We start from the raw sequence: 21,191 nt of genomic DNA on the forward strand, positions 1-21,191 counted from the left end.
TCTCAAGTAACAAAACCACAGAATGGATGATAGGCAGAGAATTAGCAATTCCAACTCTGGGAATAATGAAAGAAAAATAATTAGGCTACTCAGTCATAAAATTGGATGTTGGCAAACTTGGCCAAACCCATTTCTGCATTCTGGACCCACTTCATCTGATTGCTTTATGAGAATCCAAGGAAGGATCTACAAAATACAGCAACACCACAGGGCTGAGGAAGATCCTGGCTTAGACTCACAAAGAAAACATGAAAGAGCAGAACCAATCTCTGAAGCTTATTGTGAGCAGTAGAACGTTTGACTTGAGAGAAACTAGGGGCAATTATCAAATGTAATAATAATATTTTCTTTGTGTTTCTTGTGACATTTCTTTAGTTAATTGTATCATGAATCTATTCAACATGTGAAATGTGATGCTAAAGATACTCTGCTTTTAAAATTAATAAAAACATGCAGGAAAACTAGATGTGTGATGAATAATACTAGCAGTGTTAGAAAGAATGACGACTATGGGGCCAATGGATCTACTCCCACAAGTAAAAATTAGCAGGCATGAATAAGAATTGCTGGATGACAACCATAGTGCTTTAGATCTTTGAAACACTTCATGCGGTTCCACCCTGGGGTGCAACAAAGGAAAAGGAGAGATGCAAGACTTGATCCTGTGCTGTTGCAACAAAAGAACCTTTGCCAATGACTTCAGTAGGTCTAGGATCAAACTGTGTGGTTTGCCTATGGTTGAACTGGATGTCAGGAGCAAAATGAGCTCAGGCTTCTGGACTCCAACCCTATGTATTGTCCATGAGAGCATGCAACAACTTACCTTCTGGAATGGTGGTGACTGCATAAATCACTCCTGCCTTTCAGTTTCATATTCTAATGCTAATTAGAATGCTAAGAGTTTAAGAAACAACATCCTATTTATCTTATCTACTATATATTTAAGTGCTAGACATAGAATGACTTCCTTTACCTATAAATATAAAGGTAAACAAAACCAAAGGCAGTGAAACACAGCCAGGGGAATGAAGGCTGAGGCAGGTCAAAAGGGGAATGTTTAAGGGGCAGGGTAGAAGTTAGTGGTGCAACTGGGGCTTAAGGGGCAGTATAGAAGTTACTGGTGGTTGTTTTGCTTTGTTTTGTTTCAGAAGACTGATGAATATATAATTCTGGGGTAAAGCCCATGATGTGAAAAGAGATTGGTGCAACTGGACAGCAAAAAAGGGCAGGATCTTCCCCAAGGTTTCAGCTTGCAGTTTGTCCTCTTCCTGCTGTAGCATCTTTCAGTGATGTTTGGCATCTTGGTGCTTGTAAATTGTTATCTGGGGAGCAAATGAGGCTGACTGACAGTTTGCTGGTGTGTTCACCTCGGGATAGCATTTGCTGGGTAAGACAACAACTTGACGCCAACAGTGTGCTCACTTTTTGCCCTTTTGCCTGCACATGGGTAAGTCCTGTTGATGTTGCTGATGGTTGTTTGTGAAAAGTAAAGCACTATCAACATTTCAGTCTGAATTAATGGCTGTACTTACGAGAGCAGATCAAATTTGATTGAAGTCTTTCCACAGACATTACAGGGCTTTGGGTTGGGCCCTAACAAAGAACAGATTTTTAAATTTATTACCACATTGCAACAATGTTCAGCATTATTTTCTTATTGTTGCGTAACAGTTGATTTTGGAAACTTATTTTGCTGCCTTTACTAGAATAAGAAACTGGAAAATCATGGTGTTTTGAACAAGACTGGTAAAAAATGTGTGATGTATTGAATGAGAAAATAATCTACCAAAAAAACCAGAACATTGGACAGTCACAGGAGAAGATTTGTCGAGAAGCAAAACTAATTTTTGATGGGTTGTACCTTTTTTTGAGTCGGTAGTGCTTTGTTGCTGTTTTTTTGTCTTGCTGTAGGTAACATGCCCAGTTTTCTCTAAGAATGGTGCGTAACATGCAGTGATACCAGAACTGTTGGAAATGTATTTCAACATCTCATCTTTGTTCATGCATACTCTCCTTAAAAAAATGGTGCTAACTGCTGCTGGGATCATTGTAGCCAAACTTTCTAATGATATAAGGCTTGTGTGGTGTTATTCCCTTTCTAGTAATGCCTAAAGATTCACTGGATATGTCAGGAGAGGGGATGAGTGAAGGATGATTGCACTGGGATGTAAGGCTTCACATTTGGCCAGATTGAATGGGGGCCTGGGCAGCCTGGGCTGCTATTAAATGGGGAGTTTGGTGGCCCTGCATGTGGCAGGGGGGTTGGAGATTCATGATCCTTGAAGTCTGTTCCAACCCTGGCCTGTCTGTCATTCTGTGATTTGTTTCAGGGCACACGGACAAGCAAAAAGATTAAATAAAACAGGGAGTGAGGAAGCTGATCTTAACAGCTGCATTTTTCTGTGTATGCTGCATCCTTTTAGAAGCACTGCACAATAGCAATGTAGTGTAAGGACTCATTTTACTGGCAGAAGCAGAAGTTGGCACAGAGAGGGATGTGGGGTACTTCCAGTTCAGAACAGCTCTCTGGACAAGAACCCTGGATGTTTTTTTCCTTGAAATAACAGATCCTTTCAGTCCTTCTTACACCTTATCTGCTCTCCCTGCTGAAAGCAAAGGGAGTTTCCATTGTGTATCTTTAGCTTTTGCCAGTCTTTCACATCCTACTATATTTCAGATGCCAGATAAGTTCTTTTTAGGGCTTAATTCTTAGCAAATGTGGAGGTTTATCCAAATTGTTTCTAGTGCCAAATCTTTGTGCTTGCTCTATCCCTCAGTCAGTGAGAAGAGTAAGGTAAGGTGTTAAGACATCATCTCAGCAAGTCTGGGATGGCTGCCTGGATGCTTGCTTTTACCCTTGATTTGTGGAGTCATGGAATCATTAAGGCTGGAAAAGACCTCTAAGATAATCAAGTCCAACCATCAACCCGTCAGCACTGTGCCCACTTGGATAAAGGAGATTAGCAGGCTTCCGTTTTCCTGAAGGCAGCTTATTTGGCATTTACTGAAAACAAAAGCAAAGCAATAAGACCACATTAAGAAGTTCTCTACTCTTAGAACTGCTTTTCTGCCCTCACGATGGAGGTTACTGCCTCCTCTCGGGACCTGTGCAACCGTTTGCGATGCTGTGCTATAAGGTAGATTATAGAAATAACGTGGGCTACAGAATATAGACACCTTCACTCTGTTTTATTATGCTTTCAATTTTTTTTATTTAGGAGTTGTGCTATGTCAGTGGTGCAGTTCCCATGCAGTTCCACCAGCAGCTGTCTTGCTACATCAACAGAAGAAAGTGCAAAGTGTGCGGCAAGCCTGACTGCTGCCATTGCCTAGTGCTGCTCTCTCCAAGTGCCTCCTTACTGAAATGCTTCGGCTCAGTGTCTTGCTTTTCTTTAACTCCTTTCTGCCTTCGTGGCTGAGGCCACCTCTGTCTTTCTCAGCAAGTACATTTGTACATAGGTACATTTCATGAAATAACTTCAAACCTCGCTGAAACTTTTTTAACATCCTGCTGTCAGGACCTGATCCTACTGGAGTCCCACAAATGGCAGAACTCTTCTGATACTGTGGTTGGTCACAAAACTGAGAAGTCATTGTAGATGCTGTAATACCAGTGGATTTAGGGATTTCCTCAAGCACTTTATAGTTATATTTCCAGCTTTGTCTTTGTTTCGCTGTCGATTGTCTGCTGTTCTCCCTAATCCTCCCTGTGCTTTCTGGAGCCCTATGGTTGCTTCCTGCTGGCAGATAAAAATTGATTGCTGCTAGCTTTAATGTTCTTCACGTATGGAAATCTCATTCCTCCCATCTTAACTGAAGAATGTTTTGGTTGTTTGATTGAGTCCTGCATTGTTTAAGGATAACCCATTAATTGTTCCTATTAGCAACCTAACATCCCAGACTTTATTTACTCTGACCTTGCTGTTTCATTAGTTAAGCCTTGCTCACCAGTTTGATTATTGAAAGTATTAAATATTTTCACACCGTGGTTACTTTGAATTTTGTAAGCTATTAGCATTACAGCATTATTACCTTCTCTTTCTAATGATGGAGCAGTGTCCCACGTCCATTCCCTACAGAGACCAAAGATGGAAAACCAAAGCCACCTGTAAGTTCTGTAACATCATCAGACATCTGACAGGGAGAGATTTAGCTCTGTGCTACTTACCAGTGCCTTACCTCAGCCTTCCCCACTTGTGCTGTCTTCTGTCTGGATCCTCTGGATGGTTGTTAAAATGACGTTCATTGAGGCTTGTGCACAGCACTGGCAGTGATTTTGTCTGCAGCAGAGCCCACTGTCCAAGTCAGGAATATATTAATGGTGCAGTTATACTGATTTATTTATCGGAAGATTAAAATTCAGTGCTCTTTTGTGGATGATAATTACAGAATTTTATCTCTTATCCATTAACAGTAGATGTGGAAACAGCTGTCCTGTGTAAGTCTTTGTCAGGAGGAGAGAGGCTGGCAGGTTTCTTGATATCACTGATGCTGTGTGAATACTCATACTGAAAATTAAATACCTCCCTCCCTCAAGTTAATCTTTTTAGAGGCAGTTTACCTGCAAAAGAGATGTAGATTTGCTATTTGAAAGTAGTCAGCAAGTGCTCCTGAGGTTGTATTTGGTCTTGTAAATTACTTGTAAATTATTCTCCGGGACTGTAATTTATAAATGTTATCTCTTACCATTCCTGCTTGTTATTTGCCACTTAACTCACCAAGTATCATTTCCATGTAAGGAACTGGATAACTCCCAAAGCCACAAAGACTCATCTTCCTGAGGTCAATTAATGCCACAAGAGTTGCATGAAGAGGGGTATGAAACTCCTTCAACTCTGAGCTGTGAAAAAGTGCAAGAGAAGAACTTGGTTGAAGCAAATGTGGTTTTTGTGCATGGGTACATTTTGGTGATCCTTAACTGAGGCATTTTGTTGTTGCAGGAGGTCTCTGTGAGAGAAATCCTCGAGTTTCTCATCTATGCTGATTGTGAGATGTGGAAAAATTACGGCAGTTTTAGAAATGGGGTCTTCTTAAGGTTCAGTGTTCAAAACGACCACTTGAGACTTTTCTGTGATCTGATTTCTGATCTTTTCCTACTCGCCTTTGATAACAAATATCCCCCGAGGGCAGCAAACAATCTCTTGATAATCTTGGATGAGGGGTTTAAATGATTTCACTTAAAGTGCTGTTTGTTCAATTTTTCCACTCTGTCTGTCCCTTTCTTCAGTTCCTTATGATTTTACTGAGATATCTCCCTTCCAATTAAGTGAATGAACTTTAGAATGGAGTAAGGCTGTCATAGGAAGCAAAATGAACATGACTGATTTTTATAATATAAATTGGAAGCAATTACCAGTTTTTCATCTTCTTGCTTGCTTGGAAAATTTACACTTAACTCAGCTATACACCTTAATTAAAGGCCTATCTATCTATCTATATAACCTTCTCTTTCTAGAAAAAGTCCTTCTGTGAGCTATATTAAATTTACTGTGGCTTCATCTCTTTATTAATAACCTTTATTAATAACCTTTTTGTATATTTTCAATTAAGTTTCTGGTCACATTATAGAACTGAGGTAAGAGCTCTCTCTGACCTTTAATAGGACATGGATAATAGAACATCTTTGGCTCGCATTCTCCTTTGGTAGCACAACCTCCCACTTTTACTGAAGTCATCCATGGAATTTGTAGGCTGCTAAATGTGCGTGTTGCATTAAGAAAGACTACACCAGACTGCAGTAAAACTAGATGGGCATCCGTTCACAGTCTCTGAGTTTAATAGTGCTTGAACAACCTTCCTTTTACTTGATTTTATGGCAAATACCACTGGGAGACCATGAACGACTCTTAAAGTATGATACAAATGTTTTATTCTGATTGATATTTTCCATATGGCAGGTCATGCTTCTCCCCATGTGAACTGTAAGGAGAATACAGTGGGGCAGAATGCGCTGTTACTTTTAAATGATTGGGACCACATCGTGTTGGAATTCAATCCCTAATGTTCTGGCATTTGGACACACAGTAGAATTGTAATTAATGATATAGAATGATAAGGGATGTTTATGCTCCCTTCAAGTCCAAAGTATTCCTGGGTGGGAAGGGTACATTTGATAGTTAGCCAGAGCTTTGTCAATACAAATATCAGAACCAGCTGCTTTTCTTGCTGCTCTGCCATGACCAAATTAATCTGTACTTCTTTATGTCTTCGTCTTTTTTTCTTGTAACCTGTACTTCGTGCGGCTCTTAGGAATTCTACTGCCAGAGGCATCTATCATGTATTTTCCTCTTGATAGGTGTTTATTATATTACTTTGCTGAGTATGACAACCTCAGCTTCTCTTCAGCTTTTTTTCTTTTTCTTTTTGAACCAGCCTTTTCATGGCCTTTTGCTACAGCAAATCGCATAGTCAGCCACAGGTGAAAGCTGCCAAAGCACAATGGGGATGAAGTAACTTAAATTTGGCAAGGTGACATATCTGCATTGATGCTTGTCAGTATTTTTGTCTCCATCGATGTCTGAGTGTTTAAGAAACATCACCTGGCACGTCCACCTAAGCGGGGTCTGTGGAGCAAAGCAGAGGCAGGGTTTGGTATTTCAGATGGAGGACCCGATCTCTGGCAGAGCCCCACACAGTGCCAGGGGAGCAGCTCCGGGATGGGCTCAGCTCAGTGCACGACAAGGTGACTCAGTTGTTCCCGCATGCGTTTGTCCTATTGACTCGACTAATTGAATTACGGGTTGAACCTGCTGGTGAATGCGCCACGTCAAGGAGCCGTGGAGCAGAGTCGTGCTGAGGCGGGGGCTTGGCTTTCAGCACAGCTTTGGAATCAGCCGAGATCTGCAGATAACACCCCCAGCAGTCGCGTTACTTCCGAGGCCGTCCCAGCGGCGTTCCGACGCAGGCGTCTCGCCCTGGAGCAGCGCAGCCTCACAGTCACCGTCCGCGCCGCCTCACTCTTAGTCAGCAGGACTCCTGCTTCATCACCAGCCAAACCGAAAATGCGTTCATCATCCTCACTGTCAGTGCACCTGCTGCGATACCTGCCTGCAACTCGGCTGGTAATTCCAGCCCGCTCCACCTGTGTGTCGGCTTATTCTGCAGTGATGGCCACGCTTCCCTCTGTGTCATAGCCTGCGTTCCTGATACGAACTCTATGACTTTTTATAGCAGGCTCTGAGTCTCTGCACGCTTAGCTTCTCTGAAACTGGCACTTCAGCTTGTTTTTTTTCCTTAAGGAACTGGATTTGCTACAACAAATTCTGTTCCAGTTCTCCTACCCTCTTTCTACTTCCCTTTCCTGTGATTGTAGGTTGAGAAACAACCTCTTCTTTAGCATACCTAAGCATACGAATGTATGCCATATCATGAGGCAGATATTTTTCATTTGCTTTCACTGTGATTTTTGTTATCATTTTTTTGCTCTGAAGATGGAAAGTGGAAACAGAGTGAGCCGAGGTACCTATCTGCAACCAGGGCTGCGACCAGACCCTGAATTTCCTGATTGCCTTTCACATCACTGTCCTCTGTATATTCTCCCTGTGACATTTTTTATTTACAGAAACAGAAACTCTGGAATTTGACAAATTCTGTGTCAGGGGTTTCTGCTGTGCTCTAAGGACTGGTTTTTATACTTGGGCCATGCCAGCTGCATTTCTGCTAAACTGTAGAAAAGGGGATTATTGTGAACATTGAATACTCCTCTAATGATATTTTTCCTACTGTGAGTTTGCTGTGGTTGCTACCAGGTTCTTCTGTTGTTGGGAATAAGACAGAGTAGCTTAAGAGAAAGCACTTCTTTTAAAATGTGGTGTGCACTGAGAAGAGTCTCCAGGGCCGTGTGTCTGGGAATTGCACTCAGGCTTGTATTTCAGGGACATTAATGGCATGCAGTCCTAATTGCAGAGGAGGGAAGGGATGGTGAAGCAGCAAATCTCTGTTTGCAGATGAGGCGCAGGAGGAAGCAGGAGCACAAAGCCAAGGAGGGAGCTGCTGTAGGAGGCAGTGGTGCTCCGGAATGTAGATCCCTGACTGCACAGAGTGGCAGAGCCATCCTGTGCTGGCTGGGGACTGACAGCCCTCTATTTGTCACTGCTTCTGCTCCCTCTCCAGGTAAATACACCTCTCCCTCCCTGGTCACTTCCACACTAGGGCTGAGCATACACTGCCAAAAGGAAAGGACAGAATGCTCTGCCCAGCCCCTAGCAGTCAATTCATTTTCCTGGACATAATTTTAGAAAAGGCCTGGGAGGAAGGAAACCTTTACTGTCACTTTTATTTCTGGAATGAACTAATTTCTGGATCTCATATTGGAACAACAGTTCTGCTTGCTACAAGGTGAATACAGGGGACCTAAGGTGTGGAGCTGAGCTCTGACCTCTCTCCAGTATCATCACACAGTCCTGAAATGGCTTCTGCTCTTCATCTCTCTCACTTTGCATAAGAGACCTTGGGACAGTCTGAAGACATGGTAGGAAAAGCCTGAGCACGCTGTGTGTGAAGCAGCACAGCCTCCAACTGCTCCATGGGATGCTGGGGAGTGCCACAAAGCTGGGATGCTACCGACCCAAGGAAAGGATTTGTGCAAGGATTTGAGGGGGAGCAGATATATCAGACAGTTTGGAAGATGGGATACAAAGGCATTTTGCAAGAAGATGGCTTGGGCTGAGTGAGAAGCCTGGCAGGAGGTTGGATTTGCTTGAATTTGTTTTCAGGAGGAGACTTATACACAGCATTTAGTTCTTTTGTGATTGAATCTAAAATCATTTGGTGTTTTCCATTTGTCAGAAAGCCCGATTTCTTCTGTCATCTGATTATGTGAGGCTTTCAGCCTTCAATTAAAAATAATTCTACTGGTTCTTTGGGTCGTAGAGAAAAGCTTTGCCACAGATAATCCAGTTTGAAAGCTGAACGCTTGGAGTGCAAACTGCATCCCTTGGGGCAACATGTGGGTTTCCTGGTAGCATTCACTGTCTGATGTTTTTAGAAGTCATCAATACCCAGTCAGAGCTGCAAAACATATTTGGGTTTTTAGGCCATGTAATTTACCTAAAATGTGGTAAATCTGTGGGAGGAAGATGGAACAGCCCAGAAATGGCATCGTTTTGACACATGGAAGACAGTGATTCAGATATTTCACAGGTACATGGACTACTGCAAATCTGCAGCTCATGAGACAACTTGACAGTGTTTAAAGAAGAAAAGAGAGTGTCAGTCCCCTTTCCATCTTGCCAGCTGGTCATTTTGTTTTGTTGTACAAGCAGAGGGCTCATGGAAGATGTTGAGCACTTGGATTTCCCGAGGAAATACAGCTGTCTTCCATGGAAGAAGCATTGTGCATGGAGCTTTAATTGACACCTCTTGATCTGGACTTGCTCTGTGAATGAGGTTAGGATCGCAGTATCTGAGGATGCTAATCCAGCACTTCTTGCTGACCTTACACTGATCTACATAATTTAAACCAACCCAATCTACAAGTGACACCATTTCTGCTGTGAAAGTGCAATACGTGCCAAAACTTCTAATGCAACCATTTTTTTTTTTCCTGCTTAATCTAGGATCTGATGAATGGAGGGAAACAAAATATGTACAACATATTCCTTGCAATGAAATGTTAGAAAAGAAAATGTAAATGCATGAGCATGACACAAACTCCCCTTCTGTTAACACGCACTCTCAGAAACTTGTTCAAGTTGCCAAAAGCATAGTTAGCCAACCTACAGTGTGTATATGTGTAATTTACTGCAGGGAGGGGACAGGGCTAATTTATGCACTTGGCCCTTGGACCATGGTTTACCTCAATACTTGTCAATGTGCAAATTCTGTAAATTTTACTGGAGAAGGAATGGCTGCTCACGCCAGGCTCTGGACATGCTGAAAATGTCACTCACACAGATGATGACTTGTGTTTAATTTGCTGTTGTGGATAGGTCTGAAGCAAACTCTCTTGTTCCAAACATCTCTAAATTTGGGAGTTTTTGGCACCCCAGTCCAGTTATGAGTCAATAGTTCTTTGTGTTCCAAAGAGAAAGTATTAGGTTGCAAAGGTGGGAGCTGTTACGAAACGTGATAATATAAAAAAAAGTCTACATTAATATTTTTGTTAAGTCTCTGAGTTAGAGGTTTGCCAAGGCTTAAGTAGACTCTAGATGAGCTGGACGTATCCAATGAAACTAAGTAACGTGACTTCTTTTCGAACAAATATGACTCCTGGGTGCACATTGACTGTTGAGCACTCCAGCCCTGCTGCATCTCATCCTCAGAGGTCCTGTATTGCAGTATTGAAGCCAGGCCTTATTTCTGGTTTTGTTTGGCACTAAATTAATAGGCTCTGATTTTCAGTACCTCTGTCAGAGAAGTAAAAAATGTAGTGTGTTATTGATGGATATACAAGCCCTGGGAAGAAAACAATAAGAAATGGAAGAATTATGTGACCGTCTTCAAATTAAGTGCATTGGAGCTCCCATCTCTCTCCTGATGTCATTGCTGTATTCACAGTTTCTAAATCATGTACAAGTTTTACAAGATTTCTCTCAATGTGACGTCTGCATTTCTTCTATTGATGCCATAATTAACAACTCACATGTTATGCTGCCTCTCCATCTCGTCCAGAGGGAAACCCTTAGCACAATCTATGCTGGGGCTCAGGTGCTGGCTCAGATGGGCAGGTGGAAGAAGAATGCCTCGAGCTACAAAGAGTTGTACCTTGCACTCTGATGTTGCACTCTGTTTTTTGGTCAAGTGCGTAATTCTGCTTTGTTTTTAGGAAATGAAGTGGATTTCATTTGTTAGTCTCCTGTAGAACTCCTAATGTTATTTCGGTGTTTCGTAGTTCTCCTGTCATCACACACTGGTCTCACTCTGAGGTGTCTCCCAAGTGAGTGGGTTTCAGATTGAGTGAGTGGCAGATTAAAGAAGGATTAAAATATTGGCACCACAGAAGATGATGCCAGTCCATAACATGGCTGCCCAGCATAGGAAAGGCAGGCAGCCCCTCCGATCCCTGCAGTGCCTTCCAGGCTCGCCTTGACCTTCACCTCTGCTCGCTGTACAGGGCCCCTTGCTGGAATAGTTCTTTCCAGTCCAGTTTTTCCTGGCTGCTGTGAACCACGCTGCTTATATTGTGATGGAAGAAGCCAAGTTTGCTTCTTTTTTTGTACTGTCTGAAAAGCTGTGTATTTTGAATAACCCACACATGGAGCAGTGGGCAGTGTAACGCAAGCACAATGTACTGCGTGAGGATCAGCTTAGCATGTTGGATCAATGACGCTGTGCAGCATTATACAGACAGCTTATTCTTTTTCACAGCTGTTCTCCCAAGCATTTTAAGCATACATTCTCCCTCAGCATGCATGAGATTTACGTATTTCACTTCCATTGACATGGTAAAAAGGACCCTCCTCACTCACAGATTTGTTCTTTTAATAGGCATCCAGCACAAATGAGAATTGAGTACATGTGTGTGTCCACAGAGAGCAGAACAGAACCAGCTGTAGGCACACATAACTGCTTAGGAGGCCCATTTTTTAATGCTGATTTGGTAACTCGACAGCCAAAACTTCCTTTTTAGGAGTGGGGAGAAGAGGAAAGACAGAGGACATCATCATCAGATTGTATCATCTGTGGAAGAGGAGAATCAACAGGGAGAGAACTCTACATGAGGTTCTCCTCTCCCTGTGGAGCAGCTGGAGCAAATAAGGTTCATTGTGGGCAAACGTGAGCTCATGCTGCCTCTGCTCTGAGCTGGCAGAGCAGTCAGGGTGTTTCGGCCCTGAGTCAACGCTGTGATAACTTGCTCGCGTGACTTTCTAGTTGAAGTTAGAGATCCTTCAAGATACTGAATATCTGTGGCGTAGGCATGCTTCTCTCAGCTTTGGCTAGTTCATACTCCAAACTCTTTCGAACCATAAATGTAAGTCAAGTGCGTGCAGATGGTAGAAAGGACAATGTGAGCTTGGGGAGAGACGGGTCAGGCTCTGTACACATCTTCGCTATCAGGAGATGCAGAGGTGAGTCATCTGCACAACGTGATGGCAACACGAGCACAAGGAGCTTAGCAAAGATTTTTCAGGATTATCCACTCAAGAGGTTGAGTCTTAAAAGAAACTGGCATTAGGAAGAAATGAGTGGCATTGACTCGGGCTCTTAATTTGATGCCAATGATACCTCAGAGTAAGCAGTTTCCCAGAGGATTGTCAGAGATGTGAAATGAATGAGAGCTGCTTCACAGGCATTTGTGGGCACACACACCTGCTTGCAGCAAGGAGAAAGACAGTGCGTAAATGTCTGGAATATTACAAAAAAGCTGTCTGGTGAAGTAGGCAGAGCAATTAAAATCCATCTCGCTTAAACGAACCCTGAGTGCAGGTCAAACAAATCTAATTTTTATTGTTCCTTAAGGAGATGTCTGTACAGGGGACAAAAGGAGGATGCAGCCGTCAGGTTAAAAAATCAAGATGCCTTTAAAAAATTAAACGTTCACAATAGTGCTACAGCAAGCTAGATAAATGATATATTACTGTGATGGTTTAAAACTAATTGATGACTAATGTTGTAATGCATTCGTAGCTACACTGATCTATTATATATCTTGGCCAAGCTGAAGGGACGCTTCAAGGAGAAAAATTGCTAACTGTTTTAACCTGATGGAACTTGGGGAAAAAATAGTTACTTTAAGAGATAAATGGAAAGGTTGTGACCTCCTAATGTATGTCTGGGTCTTGCAATGCAAAATCAAATTATCATTAAACAGAATGCGATCTGTGATGGAATTAAAGCAACTAGAAACCGGAGCAGAAATTTCTGTAGGGAAATACAATTGAGCAGTTTGAGCTGGGAATTTTAGCAACAGAGCTGTAAGAAGTGCCTGGCCAGAGAACTGGCGTAACAAGTTGGGATTGTTTTGCTGTAGAATGAAAGTCAGAGACTGCAGGAAAAATGTAAGCACATTTACTCCAATTTACATATATAGGACGTTCTATAAACATTGGCTAATTAGCATATGAATAATTAACAATTTACCCTAAGTTTGAGTAAAGTGTGTCTTCGGTTCTTGGAGGGGAGACAGGAAGCCACATTTTCCCCTCCTCATTTTTGTCATGCCTGAGGCTCTTGCCCGCTGGGTTTTACCCTTACAGATGGAATTCAGAGAAGATGTCAGTCAGGCTCTGCTTATTTTCACGTCTAATTCATGCAAAAACCAGGTTTCCTCCTGAGGCAATAAACTGGCCCAGATTTGCTTCAGAGTTTGGCCTAGGTTCAGTGAATGACTCACTTTTACTAAGGTACATCCATCTTCCTGGCTGAAACACAGTATGGGAAGTGTTGTCAAAGAGCAGATACCCACATAGAACTACAGCTTAAAGATTCAAGGCCTTAGGAACCAGAAGTAATAGCTTGTTTCGTCCCCTCGTTTCCTGTTACCCAATATTAAGGACACTGAGTGGGCGTAAGAACAACATTGTTACTCAACTCAGAGAACCAGTGAGGTTTTTGAAGGCAAAATGCACTGCAAATGACAAGGATGTATTGCTGGAAGCTGTGCTAGGAGGAGCTGCAACCAGTAAGCCTCTGTGGTCACGGGTTCTGGATTGCTGTTGCATAGTCTTGTGGAATAAATGCAGCAACAGGTTACAGATGAAAATGTAACACTTAAAGGGTGATGCTAAAATGCAGAACACCTTGGAAAGGCCATAGCTGAAAGGTCAAAAGCACCACTGAGACCCTTAGCCTTACTCTCAATGTCTGAGTTGGTTCCTTGAATAAATAGGAGCATGACATAAAAGAAGGCAATTTCACAAAGGCAGCCTTCACCGCGGGTGACACTTTAATTTTCTTCTGGTTGAGAACAAGTTAATGTAACAAGAACACCACCAGCTAGCAATACTGTCTGAGAACAATATATTCCTCTATGATAAATTAACCTTGCAGCGGGAAGGGAAATGTTTGCAATACCAAATTGCAAATATTTTCTACTGTGAAGTGTTTGATGTTCCAAAAACCCCAAAGCCTCCATATATTTAAGCCTGCTGTGTATTGGGCTTCCTTCTTTGCATTCATTCAGTGTTGGTTTGAAGCCCAATACAGGCAGCAGCTTGGAAAAACAGCTCTCTAGCTCAGGATGGAGCAGCTGAAGTCTCAACCCTGGAGGTGTTTATTCTGAAGGGGAAAATTGTTCTTGGGTGAAAATGCAAAGCTATTCAGATGGTGGAGTTGGTGTCAGTTTTCAGCAACATCAGAAACTCAGTGATATGATTTAGAGCATACATATTTTCTAACAGGATGGCAATCAGACATATCTTCAACTCTATCTGGGATTTCTTTCCTTTCCCTCACATATTAAAGCAAAGCAAGAGTAATGGATACTTTTCTCCCATATCAAGCTGACCTCCTATATCTGGCAGAGTAGATGACTTTTCAATGGGAATTTTTAAAGCAAAAAAAAAAAAAAAAAAGCACACAAATTAGCTTTAGATTAAATTTTGAGCTGCTAGTCAATTTAAAGAGATAAGGTGTGGAAGGTAAACTTGAAGCATGGCGCTCGGATTGTAATAGATGATCAAGGAGGGTTGCAGTTGAGCTCTGAAAAATGCATTTCATTTGGTAAAAGCTTCGTTTCCCTCCCCAGATCTTCAGTTTACTTTAAGATAATGTGGGGAAAATCGAGTTATAGCATTAGAACCTACAAATGGATGTATACAAATTGCACATGCAGTTTGCTATATGCCCACCAGCACGGGGTCAAGCCCTGCCTGCAGGCTTGCTTCATAGCTACAGACCTGACCCTTGGTGGCCATGACTCTATCGAGGGAAATGCTTGCAGCCCATGGGATCATTATGTGCCATCCTAATTTCTCAGTCCTGTATCTCTCGGGATGTTCTTTCCAGTGCACGTGGTGCTGATGGGAAGGAGATGTTGGTGAAGACATCCCGTGGTATTTCCGGGATTGCAGCACTCTGTAGGTGAGGAAGCTGTTCCGGCGTTTGGGTCACGCTCGTAAACAACGATCCTGGCAGTTCATCACAAGGGTGGAGTTACACAACCAGTCTTGTCGTCCTGCTCTTGAAAACAATCAGACGTGAAATAGACTAAAATAAGAGTACAGCTACAATTTTATTTCCTTCCTCAAATGTTCATCTTGATTCATCACAATTCATTGCTGTAGCTGACAGAAAGGGCAAAAAATGGCCACCTCCCACTGGACACCCACTGGACACCTCCCACTGGACCAGGCTGCTCACAGTCCCATCCAGCCTGCCCTTGAATGGTCCCCAGGGAGAGGGGATCCACAGCCTGACTGGGCAACCTGTGCCAGTGTCTCAGCACCCTCACAGTAAAGAATTTCTTCCTCATATCCAGTCTAAATCTACTCTTTTCCAGTTTGAAGCCATTTCCCCTCATCCTGTCGCTACCTGCCCTTGATCATCAAGTCTCAGTGTCAGAATGTAGACAGGAAATTTAAAATGTACCTTTGATAGTTCTCTTGTGTCTACCGTCTTGTTCCACCTCTTTCTAACATTGTGTCAATAGTCTAAAGGAATTTTTGATGTGGTGCACTGGATATTCTGCCTCATAAGAGCACTCAGCAATGGGCATGTCAAAAGCTACTACGTTCTTCTTCCTTCCTGATCCAAGCTTGAGTATCTTTCAGTAGTTTTGTCTCTGATACGATTTCGAAATAGCATTAATTTTCCTAGGAAGCCTTAGGCAAGAACCTGGACATCTGCTTCATGCTGTTTTGGAAACTCAAACAGTTGCAGAGAGAATGGAATAATCGCCCCCAGTTCTCTGAAAGCATCCCACTTGCCTGGTTCACGTAGGCAGGAATTGCTGAGGAAACTCCTGTTTTCTGGGCCATGACCTGTGAAGCTGCATGTATCAGGAAAAAGCAGGTTAGCCCCTGGAGGAGGGAAGTGTTGCAGCTCTGTTTCACTGATTTTATACACAAGTCAGAAGTTTTCAACACCAGTGAGAGCATCAGTGTGTGCGTTCTGATTTCCATCTGTCATGCAAAGTATAAATCTCACAAGCGTGAGATCAATCCTGCCCAAAATACTTGAAGTCACCTAAAATATTGGAGAATAAATATTTTATATTTTCCTCCAGGGTTCCGAGTGTTGCAGACATTCTGTTATCATACAGTACAAGCTTGGGCAATGTATTAAGTTCAGAGCATAGATCTACACAACAAAGACGAGGCAGAACTATCTGGATCCCCAGTATCTTTCTGCTAACAGCTGTCTCTAATCATATCACTACATTTATCTGGTATTTGCCCTGTTTTCTGGTGAGCACCTACTCAGAATGTATCTGTAAGGAGCGAAGAAAAAGCAGGTAATTCTAACATCCAAGATGTTACAATATAAATCCCGTGACATTTTTTAATATGTGAATGTTCCTAAATGACAGACTGAAACATCGCTCAAACTGTCTCCCTTACAGACCTTCCTTGTTCCAGAAACTTGGCCTGAGTCAGGAGGAAACCCCATAACTTGTCCCTTTGAAGTTGAATTGCATCACTGTGGGTAAGTTGTGGGGCAAAATTGATTAACGGTGTAATTGCATGAAAATCAGAAATGCTACAACAGGGCTGAATCTGCTCTGTGATAGAAAATTACTTCCCTAGGGGCAAAACTTCTGCAATCAGGATCATGTTTTAATTACTAGCAATTTGTTTTGGGTTGTATGCAGAACAGGAAAATAATATAACTGCATTGGAACTATCTACATATATGGTGAATTTATTCCTGTATCTCGTGCTCTTCAGTTTTTCTGTACGATGTGCAGGTGGGTTTATGACACTACAAATTTCTTAATATGTACTTGCATGTGCCCCTGTTGAATTTCAGATTCTAAAAGCTGACAGTGCTGACTTTAGATTATTGTCATTTGTACATTTTGCAACGAGTTTAGGAGAAAGGCTGCGGATTGTTTATAATCTTGAAAGTACAGATTCCAGTTAACAACCTTACCCTCGGAGAGCAGACAGCTGTGTTTGTCACAAATTAGCAGATGCTGATGGTGTTTCAACTCTTGTTGTGTTCACAAGTGTCTGAATTCAAAGGGCAAAATAGGATCTGCCTTTTGTAGGAAATCACAGCCACAAAAGCAGACAAGACATGCTGCTTCAAGGGTTAGAGTCATTTTCTACCTTTCTCTGTGCTGTCTGGATTTTGGCATCGCTATGATACATCACCTCTGTAACGAACTACTTCGCATACGCTGGTTATACTCAATTCAAAACTCTTGAGAGGTTGTTGCAGAAAAATATTTAACCTCTGCTACTTATTTTTCATGAGATTTAAGGTATTGTGAAATTTAAGAAGCTCAAGAGATTTTCACTGCTTGGCTTGTGAAATTCATTTCCAGCTCAGCAGATTGTGGTTTCAGAATTTTGTGCATCTGGGTTTGCCATGGGTTGAGAGGGAAGATGTCTGATGAGTCTGCCTCCAGACAGAGCAGAGCCATCTGCCTGCTCCTGCAGTGAGGTCTGGTGCCTGGGACTGCAACCTGCCTGCCCACACCTGCCATGAGGCTTCTGTCCCGGCAGGCAAAGGCTGCACTGTCATAGTTGACCCTGACAGCAGTGGCCTCAGGAAACACTGAGTGTAAAGAGATATGCAAAGAGGGTAAAGGGATAAGCAAAGCTGTGCCTTGTGTGCACTGCCTGAACCTGGGGAGCAAAGAGGACATTTTCACAGGCTGGCAACGTGAGCGGTTGCAGCAATAAGTGTGTGCAAGGACTGTTGAGCAGCCCTCTACCGTGCTGCAGCAGTGGAATTCTTGTCCAAGCATTGGTGGGGGGTGTCTTCTTCTTACCATAATCTGTGGCAGCCTGGCAGTTTTCCCGGGGGGAGCCAGTTGATGAAAACACAACTCTAAGCCAGAACTTTCAGCATTCACATCACAGAAGGCAGTTTATAGAGGACGTGGTGTGTGCATTTTCCCTTTGTAGACCACTGTACAGCAAGCAAGTCATCCCATCTTCCCACCACACTCACACAGCGTCACAGAGCCTCACTTATTCTTATGGCATTGTCAGTGTGGTTTCAAAAGAAAAATCCCCGAGTTCTCTGAAATGCTCAACTGTTGGGTACCAGAGCCCCAAACATCTTGCCTGCAGTAGGCATTAGGAAAACAGAGCAGCGCTGATTCGAGTGCCAAGTGGTTTTTTGGAAGGCTGACTCCCCTGAGAATAAAGGTTTTTGGTATCCAGCCAAGAGGGCAGGCAGGAACAGGCCTAGGCAAGACATTGGAATTTTGCAGGAGCCTGAAATATTGCATGCTTGTTTATATCAGCTGCTGAATTTTGTATTAGAAGGTGAACTACCCAAAAGTTAAGCAAATGGCTCAGAGGTTGATGAAATCTGAATCATTTTATTAGTTATACTTAGAGCTGCATAAAGCTCTAAAGGGATTTTCCATCTCAGCTGCTCTATTGTTTAAGAGTAACTGATCATCTCTATTAAAAACAGGAAAAAGGAAATTTCCTCTTTTTCCTATGGTACACTTCTCAGAATGTTTAGCTTTCTTTCCACTCAGAAATCCCTTGTTCTTGTGACATAGTAGTCAGTTGATATTTCCTTCCCTGTCTCCCTGTCCTGATCTGACTGCTTAAAAGCATCTCATCCAGAGCACTTCCTAACTTCAGTTTCCTACTCCAGTATTATCCTGCTTAAGAACGAGACTTCCATCTGCTTTGGGTGCTTGTATAAGCTGCACAAGCAAATACACACTACGTGGTTCTTTGTACATCTTTTCTTCCCTTCAATTGTTATATTAATCAATATCTAAGTAAGCAGAATTTTTGAATGCTCAGAGATGCAATCCTTTTACAGTTCTGCTGTGAGTAAAGCAATTTACTTATCTGCTTGTTTTGCTTTGCTAAATGCATTGGCTTTAGATGAGCTTTTTGGCATAGGAATTCCTGAAAAGACCATATCTAAGTGAGGAAATGGCAAAAGAGAAAGAAAGTGGTTATGTAGATGGATTATATATTATTCATTTCTCCTTCAATATAAATTTAAGAGCGATTTACAAGAGAACAGATCTCTGTGGCTTTATTTCAGCGTTGCAAAGCAATGCTATAGCTAGCATGGCTGTTCTCTTTAAGATTCCTCTTCCTCTGAAAAAAACCTGGGTACTGTGAATTTGTCTTAGCAGCGCTGTTGATGCCATCCCTGGCCTCACAGATACTGGGTAGGAATATTTCCCAGCAGCTTTCATCTGTGCTGCAATTTGGCATTGAACCAGCACAACCACTTTCATTTTCCTGTGGTAGTTTCAGTCAGCAGTACATAGCCATGCCTTCTGATTTGGAGGCCAAAGGAAAGTCCCAAAGCTGTTCCTATTCATCCTCTGGGGCACCAGTTGGACCACAAAAAACTTGTCTGGTACATCTGAGAATTGTGAATCACTGGATGCAGTGATTTTTCTGCTTGTTGGAAAAGATCCAGTTGCCTTCAAAGGTAAGCTAGTATCTGCATTTCTGGTATGGCTGTGGTGGGCAATGCAGCAAGACTGCCCAGTTTTCTGCAGGGACATTCCTCTTGTGCACACGTGTGCTCCTGGCACAACAGCTCCCACCACCATTCACCAGCAGACCAGGATCCTTGCCTTCAGGGAGGCAGAAAGATGTTTGTGTGTGGATCTCAGTGGAGCAGGAGTGGGGCTTTATTTCCTTGACAAGACTGGAAAGTGTTCATTCTGTCTCCTTCCCCTTCACACACATATTTTCTTTTCTTTGTAGAGCAAGTCATTTGTCTTTATCTCACCATTCACCTTCCTATTTGATTGCAGTTAATGGAATTGTCACCTTTATGTACTCATGTGCCATTTCTCAACCTGTCTGGACTTTGGCCCCCAAAGGTTACCACTGCTAGTGAAGTAATATGATTAAGTGAGTCTTTTTGGACAGATTTATGCAAGATTTTTTCTCCAGCAAGTGTCACATCTAGTCTAGTTCTGTAAAAGAGAATATTTCAAAGATGCCAACTGTCATCTGAAAACACTAAATTGTTCCTCAATGCTGGTTGAGAGGACTGCAGGCCGTATCAGAGCAAGGCTGATTTACGCTACCTGAAGTAGCTCTGTGGCTTAAAATATGGGCTTTGGGTGATCATGAGAAAGAAAAGAACATTCCTGTCTCTCAGAAAGCACATTTAGCAGGGAATTTTCATTAGTTACTCTCAAATGAAAATGTAACAGGATGCTTTTTAAGTGAATCTGGCCAAAATTTTCATCAGTGACATCGACAGTGGGATCAAGTCATCCTCAGCAAGTTTGCTGATAACACCGTGCTGTGCAATGTGCCCCTTTATGATCAGGGCAGTGAAGCGCTGGCACAGGGCTCCCAGAGGGGGTGGTGCCCCGTTGTCCCTGGAGACACCCAGGATCAAGGACAGGGCTCTGAGTACCTGGTGCAGCTGTGGGTGTCCCTGCTCATCGCTGGGGAGGGGGACCAGATGGCCTTTAAGGGTCCCTTCCAACTTAAATGAAATATATATCTATTTTCCTCTTATTTTTGCTATGACTTGGAGGAAAAAGACCTGGAAAAAATGAGATACCAGTGTGATACAGGTATAAAAAAATGTTGATCTCTGTGCGTAACTAAGGGTGCTCAGGGAATTGTTATTACCACTGCATGAGTCAATGGCAAGACACCACTGTCAACATTATCCATGGTGGTGTGTAATGCTCACTTGGGTACAGAAAAAAAATGAATCCTGATGGAAATAAGTGCAGTGAAAGCTTATTAGATAGTGCAAACTTTGCTGTCATGAAAGAAATTGTAAATGGTTAATATCTAACTTTGCAAAACAAAGGCCAAAAGAGGGTTCGAACTGTGTGTACAAATGCACTGTGGGAGGAGAACAAGTGCTATTTATATTAAAAGAAAGTGTCAGCCAGCCATGAGTGTATGGAGGACAGAAATCACAACTTTTATTTTCAGTGAAATAGGATTCCGGCACAGAACAGTAAAGAAGAGAGATAGCTGGGGGGGGGGGGGGGTGAAGAGCAAGAACTATAAACTGAAGCACAGTGTGTTGGTGGAAGAGTTTATAGAATTTGACTGTCCAGGATATTAGAAGATTTGGGTTCATTTCACTTGGGTTTCATTTGGGTTTCATTTAACTGCTTCTCAGTTGAGCAAAACGTGGGTAAATCACAGTCACAGCACTTTGTTTTGGAT

The 21,191-nt window shown here is 42.5% G+C and overlaps 1 protein-coding gene across 3 annotated transcripts in view; it reads left to right on the forward strand.

Moving 5' to 3' along the window:
- FGGY (FGGY carbohydrate kinase domain containing) overlaps window positions 1-21,191 on the forward strand; it is a 276,519-nt gene that overhangs the window by 134,138 nt on the left and 121,190 nt on the right. For all 3 annotated transcript variants that reach the window (XM_042873303.1, XM_042873305.1, XM_042873306.1), the window contains one exon: window positions 16,442-16,524. The gene's annotated coding sequence lies outside the window, so the exon portion shown is untranslated. The remainder of the gene's footprint in view (window positions 1-16,441; window positions 16,525-21,191) is intronic.

Source organism: Lagopus leucura, unplaced genomic scaffold (genome assembly GCF_019238085.1).
Source record: "Lagopus leucura isolate 7727_CA_CO unplaced genomic scaffold, USGS_WTPT01 Super-Scaffold_100009, whole genome shotgun sequence".
NCBI lineage: Eukaryota > Metazoa > Chordata > Aves > Galliformes > Phasianidae > Lagopus > Lagopus leucura.